This window comes from Coregonus clupeaformis, unplaced genomic scaffold (assembly GCF_020615455.1).
Source record: "Coregonus clupeaformis isolate EN_2021a unplaced genomic scaffold, ASM2061545v1 scaf4919, whole genome shotgun sequence".
Classification (NCBI taxonomy): Eukaryota; Metazoa; Chordata; class Actinopteri; order Salmoniformes; family Salmonidae; genus Coregonus; species Coregonus clupeaformis.
This window is the reverse complement of record NW_025538373.1, coordinates 1-10,000: the sequence shown is the minus strand read 5'-3', so window position 1 is coordinate 10,000 and position 10,000 is coordinate 1. Positions and strand designations below refer to the sequence as shown.

Sequence of the window (10,000 nt, the reverse complement as noted above, 5' to 3'; positions counted from 1 at the left end):
ATGTGAAATATGAAGCTATGATATGTAAAAATAAGCTGTGAAGCTATGAGATGTGAAGATGTGATGTGAAATATGAAGCTATGATATGTAAAAAATAAGCTGTGAAGCTATGAGATGTGAAGATGTGATGTGAAATATGAAGCTATGATATGTAAAAAAATAAGCTGTGAAGCTATAAAAAAAATAATTAAAAAAAAATAATATGCCCGATCTCGTCCGATCTCGGAAGCTAAGCAGGGTCGGGCCTGGTTAGTACTTGGATGGGAGACCGCCTGGGAATACCAGGTGTTGTAAGCTTTTTGTCCCAGTAGAGCGTGCTCTTGTGTCATGGAGCAACTGCCTTTTATTTATCACCCTAATAATATCATGGATTGTTATTGGACTAAATGCAGTTTGTGTGTGCTGCCCTGCCCTGATCAAATCAAATAATGGACAGTGCGTTTCCCTCAAAATATAGGCAGTACATGCAGCCTTTGTTTTTAGTCTAGGAGACAGTCAATGTCTGTAGTCCATTAGGGCACTATAAAATCCCTTCAATGTTTTGCCTGATTCCGTTAATTCCCAAGTTCCCTTTTCTCCGTTTAGATTTCCCCGTTGACCGTTTGTCCCTGTTTTGGCAGGTTTTCGCTCTCAAAAGTACACCTTTTTAATAGCAAAACAGCACAATTGGATGTTCTATGTCCACAACAATGTTTAAACCCTATCAGGTGACCATTTGTGAGGTCTGGGAAAAATGTAAGACATTTAGATTTTGGGGTGTAGTTACCCTTAAATGCAAGCGTGCACCAGGAAGAGACCTTTGTTTGGTTAAGCGGTGTTGCTGTAGAACAAATGGCCACTGGAGTGATGCAAATGATCACGGTATAATTCTGCCAGGCAGGCATAGGCTACTTTGTAGTTAACATTTACTTGCGAAGGTTTTGGGAAAGCCATTCCTTCCCTACCAGAAGAAGGTTATCATTAGCATCATCGCTAACGGCTACACAAAGTGTAGACATACGCGCGCACCGCACACATGCACACAGACAGGGGCATTCCTGTGCCGTGCCAGAAAGTTCATGGAAATACGAATCACTGATGCATTTTGTTCATGTCTTATGATTGACTTGGGCAAATGAATGCGTTTTCTAACAAGTTGAATAGATTTAGTTGATTTCTTACTAAGTTCAATAAATGTTTGAATATTGTTGCATTTCGGTTTAATGTCTGGATTCCGTGATTCGGTCCGTAACGCCTATTTTATAGGGCCCTAGTCAATGAACTTGTCATAAATCAACATAGGATATGCCCTCTTCCCCCCAACAAGACTCATATATATATATATATATATATTGGAAATGTAAGCAAGGGTTGAGCTTCTTCAGTTTGTGTCACAAAGTGGATACGTTTCTGTGTCCCTTTCAGAGTGAGTGACACATTGACTTTATATAGTGTACCAAGAGTTGTTCCCTCGCTTACGGCCATACCAGCCTGAATACGCCCGATCTCGTCAGATCTCGGAAGCTAAGCAGGTTTAGGGCTGGTTAGTACTTGGATGGGGGACCACCTTGGAATACCAGTTGCTGTAAAAGCATATAAGAAGCTATGACGTGGACTGATAATCTGTGTTATATGCTGAGATGTGAAGATGTGATGTGAAATATGAAGCTATGATATGTAAAAATAAGCTGTGAAGATGTGATGTGAAATATGAAGCTATGATATGTAAAAATAAGCTGTGAAGCTATGAGATGTGAAGATGTGAAATATGAAGCTATGGTATGTAAAAATAAGCTGTGAAGCTATGAGATGTGAAGATGTGATGTGAAATATGAAGCTATGATATGTAAAAATAAGCTGTGAAGCTATGAGATGTAAAATGTGATGTGAAATATGAAGCTATGATATGTAAAAAAATAAGCTGTGAAGCTATTTTTTTAAAAAAAAAATAATTAAAAAAAATATCGTCCGATCTCGGAAGCTAAGCAGGGTCGGGCCTGGTTAGTACTTGGATGGGAGACCGCCTGGGAATACCAGGTGCTGTAAGCTTTTTGTCCCAGTAGAGCGTGCTCTTGTGTCATGGAGCAACTGCCTTTTTATTTATCATTCTAATAATATCATGGATTGTTATTGGACTAAGTGCAGTTTGTGTGTGCTGCCCTGCCCTGATCAAATCAAATAATGGACAGTGCGTTTCCCTCAAAATATAGGCAGTACATGCAGCCTTTGTTTTTAGTCTAGGAGACAGTCAATGTCTGTAGTCCATTAGGGCACTATAAAATCCCTTCAATGTTTTGCCTGATTCCGTTAATTCCCAAGTTCCCTTTTCTCCGTTTAGATTTCCCCGTTGACCGTTTGTCCCTGTTTTGGCAGGTTTTCGCTCTCAAAAGTACACCTTTTTAATAGCAAAACAGCACAATTGGATGTTCTATGTCCACAACAATGTTTAAACCCTATCAGGTGACCATTTGTGAGGTCTGGGAAAAATGTAAGACATTTAGATTTTGGGGTGTAGTTGCCCTTAAATGCAAGCGTGCACCAGGAAGAGACCTTTGTTTGGTTAAGCGGTGTTGCTGTAGAACAAATGGCCACTGGAGTGATGCAAATGATCACGGTATAATTCTGCCAGGCAGGCATAGGCTACTTTGTAGTTAACATTTACTTGCGAAGGTTTTGGGGAAAGCCATTCCTTCCCTACCAGAAGAAGGTTATCATTAGCATCATCAGCTAACGGCTACACAAAGTGTAGACATACGCAGTTACCGCACACATGCACACAGACAGGGGCATTCCTGTGCCGTTTCAGAAAGTTCATGGAAATACGAATCACTGATGCATTTTGTTCATGTCTTATGATTGACTTGGGCGAATGAATGCGTTTTCTAACAAGTTGAATAGATTTAGTTGATTTCTTACTAAGTTCAATAAATGTTTGAATATTGTTGAATTTCGGTTTAATGTCTGGATTCCGTGATTCGGTCCACAACGCCTATTTTATAGGGCCCTAGTCAATGAACTTGTCATAAATCAACATAGGATATGCCCTCTTCCCCCCAACAAGACTCAAATATATATATATATATATATATATATATATATTGGAAATGTAAGCAAGGGTTGAGCTTCTTCAGTTTGTGTCACAAAGTGGATACGTTTCTGTGTCCCTTTCAGAGTGAGTGACACATTGACTTTATATAGTGTACCAAGAGTTGTTCCCTCGCTTACGGCCATACCAGCCTGAATACGCCCGATCTCGTCCGATCTCGGAAGCTAAGCAGGGTCGGGCCTGGTTAGTACTTGGATGGGAGACCGCCCTGGGAATACCAGGTGCTGTAAGCTTTTGTCCCAGTAGAGCGTGCTCTTGTGTCATGGAGCAACTGCCTTTTATTTATCACCCTAATAATATCATGGATTGTTATTGGACTAAATGCAGTTTGTGTGTGCTGCCCTGCCCTGATCAAATCAAATAATGGACAGTGCGTTTCCCTCAAAATATAGGCAGTACATGCAGCCTTTGTTTTTAGTCTAGGAGACAGTCAATGTCTGTAGTCCATTAGGGCACTATAAAATCCCTTCAATGTTTTGCCTGATTCCGTTAATTCCCAAGTTCCCTTTTCTCCGTTTAGATTTCCCCGTTGACCGTTTGTCCCTGTTTTGGCAGGTTTTCGCTCTCAAAAGTACACCTTTTTAATAGCAAAACAGCACAATTGGATGTTCTATGTCCACAACAATGTTTAAACCCTATCAGGTGACCATTTGTGAGGTCTGGGAAAAATGTAAGACATTTAGATTTTGGGGTGTAGTTACCCTTAAATGCAAGCGTGCACCAGGAAGAGACCTTTGTTTGGTTAAGCGGTGTTGCTGTAGAACAAATGGCCACTGGAGTGATGCAAATGATCACGGTATAATTCTGCCAGGCAGGCATAGGCTACTTTGTAGTTAACATTTACTTGCGAAGGTTTTGGGGAAAGCCATTCCTTCCCTACCAGAAGAAGGTTATCATTAGCATCATCGCTAACGGCTACACAAAGTGTAGACATACGCGCTACCGCACACATGCACACAGACAGGGGCATTCCTGTGCCGTTCCAGAAAGTTCATGGAAATACGAATCACTGATGCATTTTGTTCATGTCTTATGATTGACTTGGGCAAATTAATGCGTTTTCTAACAAGTTGAATAGATTTAGTTGATTTCTTACTAAGTTCAATAAATGTTTGAATATTGTTGCATTTCGGTTTAATGTCTGGATTCCGTGATTCGGTCCGCAACGCCTATTTTATAGGGCCCTAGTCAATGAACTTGTCATAAATCAACATAGGATATGCCCTCTTCCCCCCCCCCCCAAAAAGACTCTATATATATTGGAAATGTAAGCAAGGGTTGAGCTTCTTCAGTTTGTGTCACAAAGTGGATACGTTTCTGTGTCCCTTTCAGAGTGAGTGACACATTGACTTTATATAGTGTACCAAGAGTTGTTCCCTCGCTTACGGCCATACCAGCCTGAATACGCCCGATCTCGTCAGATCTCGGAAGCTAAGCAGGTTTAGGGCTGGTTAGTACTTGGATGGGGGACCACCTTGGAATACCAGTTGCTGTAAAAGCATGTAAGAAGCTATGACGTGGACTGATAATCTGTGTTATATGCTGAGATGTGAAGATGTGATGTGAAATATGAAGCTATGATATGTAAAAAATAAGCTGTGAAGATGTGATGTGAAATATGAAGCTATGATATGTAAAAATAAGCTGTGAAGCTATGAGATGTGAAATATGAAGCTATGATATATAAAAATAAGCTGTGAAGCTATGAGATGTGAAATGTGATGTGAAATATGAAGCTATGATATGTAAAAATAAGCTGTGAAGCTATGAGATGTGAAAGATGTGAAATATGAAGCTATGATATGTAAAAAAAATAAGCTGTGAAGCTATAATTTTTTAAAAAAAAATTAAAAAAAAAAATATGCCCGATCTCGTCCGATCTCGGAAGCTAAGCAGGGTCGGGCCTGGTTAGTACTTGGATGGGAGACCGCCTGGGAATACCAGGTGCTGTAAGCTTTTGTCCCAGTAGAGCGTGCTCTTGTGTCATGGAGCAACTGCCTTTTATTTATCACCCTAATAATATCATGGATTGTTATTGGACTAAGTGCAGTTTGTGTGTGCTGCCCTGCCCTGATCAAATCAAATAATGGACAGTGCGTTTCCCTCAAAATATAGGCAGTACATGCAGCCTTTGTTTTTAGTCTAGGAGACAGTCAATGTCTGTAGTCCATTAGGGCACTATAAAATCCCTTCAATGTTTTGCCTGATTCCGTTAATTCCCAAGTTCCCTTTTCTCCGTTTAGATTTCCCCGTTGACCGTTTGTCCCTGTTTTGGCAGGTTTTCGCTCTCAAAAGTACACCTTTTTAATAGCAAAACAGCACAATTGGATGTTCTATGTCCACAACAATGTTTAAACCCTATCAGGTGACCATTTGTGAGGTCTGGGAAAAATGTAAGACATTTAGATTTTGGGGGTGTAGTTACCCTTAAATGCAAGCGTGCACCAGGAAGAGACCTTTGTTTGGTTAAGCGGTGTTGCTGTAGAACAAATGGCCACTGGAGTGATGCAAATGATCACGGTATAATTCTGCCAGGCAGGCATAGGCTACTTTGTAGTTAACATTTACTTGCGAAGGTTTTGGGGAAAGCCATTCCTTCCCTACCAGAAGAAGGTTATCATTAGCATCATCGCTAACGGCTACACAAAGTGTAGACATACGCGCTTACCGCACACATGCACACAGACAGGGGCATTCCTGTGCCGTACCAGAAAGTTCATGGAAATACGAATCACTGATGCATTTTGTTCATGTCTTATGATTGACTTGGGCAAATTAATGCGTTTTCTAACAAGTTGAATAGATTTAGTTGATTTCTTACTAAGTTCAATAAATGTTTGAATATTGTTGCATTTCGGTTTAATGTCTGGATTCCGTGATTCGGTCCGCAACGCCTATTTTATAGGGCCCTAGTCAATGAACTTGTCATAAATCAACATAGGATATGCCCTCTCCCCCCCCAACAAGACTCAAATAAAATATATATATTGAAATGTAAGCAAGGGTTGAGCTTCTTCAGTTTGTGTCACAAAGTGGATACGTTTCTGTGTCCCTTTCAGAGTGAGTGACACATTGACTTTATATAGTGTACCAAGAGTTGTTCCCTCGCTTACGGCCATACCAGCCTGAATACGCCCGATCCGTCAGATCTCGGAAGCTAAGCAGGTTTAGGGCTGGTTAGTACTTAGGATGGGGGACCACCTTGGAATACCAGTTGCTGTAAAAGCATGTAAGAAGCTATGACGTGGACTGATAATCTGTGTTATATGCTGAGATGTGAAGATGTGATGTAAATATGAAGCTATGATATGGAAAAATAAGCTGTGAAGATGTGATGTGAAATATGAACTATGATATGTAAAAAATAAGCTGTGAAGCTATGAGATGTGAAGATGGAAATATGAAGCTATGATATATAAAAATAAGCTGTGAAGATGTGATGTAAATATGAAGCTATGATATGTAAAAAATAAGCTGTGAAGCTATGAGATGTGAAAATGTGATGTGAAATATGAAGCTATGATATGTAATAAGCTGTGAAGCTATAAAAAAAAAAATTAAAAAAAATACGCCCGATCTCGTCGATCTCGGGAAGCTAAGCAGGGTCGGGCCTGGTTAGTACTTGGATGGGAGACCGCCTGGGAATACCAGGTGCTGTAAGCTTTTGTCCCAGTAGAGCGTGCTCTTGTGTCATGGAGCAACTGCCTTTTATTTATCACCCTAATAATATCATGGATTGTTATTGGACTAAGTGCAGTTTGTGTGTGCTGCCCTGCCCTGATCAAATCAAATAATGGACAGTGCGTTTCCCTCAAAATATAGGCAGTACATGCAGCCTTTGTTTTTAGTCTAGGAGACAGTCAATGTCTGTAGTCCATTAGGGCACTATAAAATCCCTTCAATGTTTTGCCTGATTCCGTTAATTCCCAAGTTCCCTTTTCTCCGTTTAGATTTCCCCGTTGACCGTTTGTCCCTGTTTTGGCAGGTTTTCGCTCTCAAAGTACACCTTTTTAATAGCAAAACAGCACAATTGGATGTTCTATGTCCACAACAATGTTTAAACCCTATCAGGTGACCATTTGTGAGGTCTGGGAAAAATGTAAGACATTTAGATTTTGGGGTGTAGTTACCCCTTAAATGCAAGCGTGCACCAGGAAGAGACCTTTGTTTGGTTAAGCGGTGTTGCTGTAGAACAAATGGCCACTGGAGTGATGCAAATGATCACGGTATAATTCTGCCAGGCAGGCATAGGCTACTTTGTAGTTAACATTTACTTGCGAAGGTTTTGGGGAAAGCCATTCCTTCCCTACCAGAAGAAGGTTATCATTAGCATCATCGCTAACGGCTACACAAAGTGTAGACATACACTGCACCGCACACATGCACACAGACAGGGGCATTCCTGTGCCGTGCCAGAAAGTTCATGGAAATACGAATCACTGATGCATTTTGTTCATGTCTTATGATTGACTTGGGCAAATTAATGCGTTTTCTAACAAGTTGAATAGATTTAGTTGATTTCTTACTAAGTTCAATAAATGTTTGAATATTGTTGCATTTCGGTTTAATGTCTGGATTCCGTGATTCGGTCGCAGAACGCCTATTTTATAGGGCCCTAGTCAATGAACTTGTCATAAATCAACATAGGATATGCCCTCTTCCCCCCCAACAAGACTCAATATATATATATTGAATGTAAGCAGGGGTTGAGCTTCTTCAGTTTGTGTCACAAAGTGGATACGTTTCTGTGTCCCTTTCAGAGTGAGTGACACATTGACTTTATATAGTGTACCAAGAGTTGTTCCTCGCTACGGCCATACCAGCCTGAATACGCCCGATCTCGTCAGATCTCGGAAGCTAACAGGTTTAGGGGCTGGTTAGTACTTGGATGGGGGACCACCTTGGAATACCAGTTGCTGTAAAGCATGTAAGAAGCTATAGACGTGGACTGATAATCTGTGTTATATGCTGAGATGTGAAGATGTGATGTGAAATATGAGCTATGATATGTAAAAATAAGCTGTGAAGATGGATGTGAAGATGTGAAGCTATGATATGTAAAAAATAAGCTGTGAAGCTATGAGATGCGAAGATGTGAAACATGAAGCTATGATATATAAAAATAAGCTGTGAAGCTATGATGATGTGATGTGAAATATGAAGCTATGATATGTAAAAATAAGCTGTGAAGCTATAGTAAAATGTGATGTGTATGGCTATGATATTAAAAAAAAGTTATAAAAAAATTTAAAAATACGCCCGATCTCGTCCGATCTCGGAAGCTAAGCAGGGTCGGGCCTGGTTAGTACTTGGATGGGAGACCGCCTGGGAATACCAGGTGCTGTAAGCTTTTGTCCCAGTAGAGCGTGCTCTTGTGTCATGGAGCAACTGCCTTTTTATTTATCATTCTAATAATATCATGGATTGTTATTGGACTAAAGTGCAGTTTGTGTGTGCTGCCCTGCCCTGATCAAATCAAATAATGGACAGTGCGTTTCCCTCAAAATATAGGCAGTACATGCAGCCTTTGTTTTTAGTCTAGGAGACAGTCAATGTCTGTAGTCCATTAGGGCACTATAAAATCCCCTTCAATGTTTTGCCTGATTCCGTATTCCCAAGTTCCCTTTTCTCCGATTTAGATTTCCCCGTTGACCGTTTGTCCCTGTTTGGCAGGTTTTCGCTCTCAAAAGTACACCTTTTTAATAGCAAAACAGCACAATTGGATGTTCTATGTCCACAACAATGTTTAAACCCTATCAGGTGACCATTTGTGAGGTCTGGGAAAAATTAAGACATTTAGATTTTGGGGTGTAGTTACCCTTAAATGCAAGCGTGCACCAGGAAGAGACCTTGTTTGTTCGGTGTTACTGTGAACAATGGCCACTGGAGTGATGCAAATGATCACGGTACTAATTCTGCCAGGCAGGCATAGGCTACTTTGTTAGTTAACATTTTTACTTAAGGTTTTGGGGAAAGCCATTCCTTCCCTACCAGGAAGAAGGTTATCATTAGCATCATCGCTAACGGCTACACAAAGTGTAGATATACGCGCGCACCGCACACATGCACACAGACAGGGGCATTCCTGTGCCGTCAGAAAGTTCATGGAAATACCCAAATCACTGATGCATTTTGTTCATGTCTTATGATTGACTTGGGCAAATTAATGCGTTTTCTAACAAGTTGAATAGATTTAGTTGATTTCTTACTAAGTTCAATAAATGTTTGAATATTGTTGAATTTCGGTTTAATGTCTGGATTCCGATTGATTCGGTCCACGACCTATTTTATAGGGCCCTAGTCAATGAACTTGTCACTAAATCAACATAGGATATGCCCTCTCCCCCCCACCACAAGACCAAATATATATATATATATATTGGAAATGTAACAGGGGTTCAGCTTCTTCAGTTTGTGTCACAAAGGTGGATATTCGTTTCTGTGTCCCTTTCAGAGTGAGTGACACATTGACTTTCACTATAGTGTACCAAGAGTTGTTCCCTCGCTTACGGCCATACCACCTGAATACGCCCGATCTCGTCCGATCTCGGAAGCTAAGCAGGTTGGGCCTGGTTAGTACTTGGATGGGAGACCGCCTGGGAATACCAGGTGCTGTAAGCTTTTGTCCCAGTAGGTTTTGCTCTTTTGTCATGGAGCAACTGCCTTATATTTATCACCTAATAATATCATGTATTGTTTATTGGACTAAATGCAGTTTGTGTGTGCTTCCTGCCCTGCCCTGATCAAATCAAATAATGGACAGTGCGTTTCCCTCCAAAATATAGGCAGACATGTCAGCCTTTGTTTTTAGTCTAGGGAGACAGTCAATGTCTGTAGTCCCATTAGGCACTATAAAATCCCCTTCAATGTTTTGCCTGATTCCGTTAATTCCCAAGTTCCCACTTTTCTCCGTTT

The 10,000-nt window shown here is 40.6% G+C and overlaps 2 non-coding genes and 4 pseudogenes across 2 annotated transcripts; all 6 read left to right on the top strand.

Moving 5' to 3' along the window:
* The first annotated feature begins 1,452 nt into the window (after positions 1 to 1,452).
* Positions 1,453 to 1,571, top strand: LOC123490814 (annotated as a pseudogene).
* A 1,627-nt stretch (positions 1,572 to 3,198) lies between these two features.
* LOC123490821 lies at positions 3,199 to 3,318 on the top strand. The gene has a single exon (XR_006661056.1). It is a non-coding gene; the product is annotated as a 5S ribosomal RNA (ribosomal RNA).
* Positions 3,319 to 4,465: 1,147 nt separating this feature from the next.
* LOC123490813 lies at positions 4,466 to 4,584 on the top strand (annotated as a pseudogene).
* Positions 4,585 to 6,192: 1,608 nt separating this feature from the next.
* LOC123490818 lies at positions 6,193 to 6,311 on the top strand (annotated as a pseudogene).
* Positions 6,312 to 7,891: 1,580 nt separating this feature from the next.
* LOC123490817 lies at positions 7,892 to 8,010 on the top strand (annotated as a pseudogene).
* A 1,579-nt stretch (positions 8,011 to 9,589) lies between these two features.
* Positions 9,590 to 9,706, top strand: LOC123490819. The gene has a single exon (XR_006661054.1). It is a non-coding gene; the product is annotated as a 5S ribosomal RNA (ribosomal RNA).
* The last annotated feature ends 294 nt before the right edge of the window (positions 9,707 to 10,000 follow it).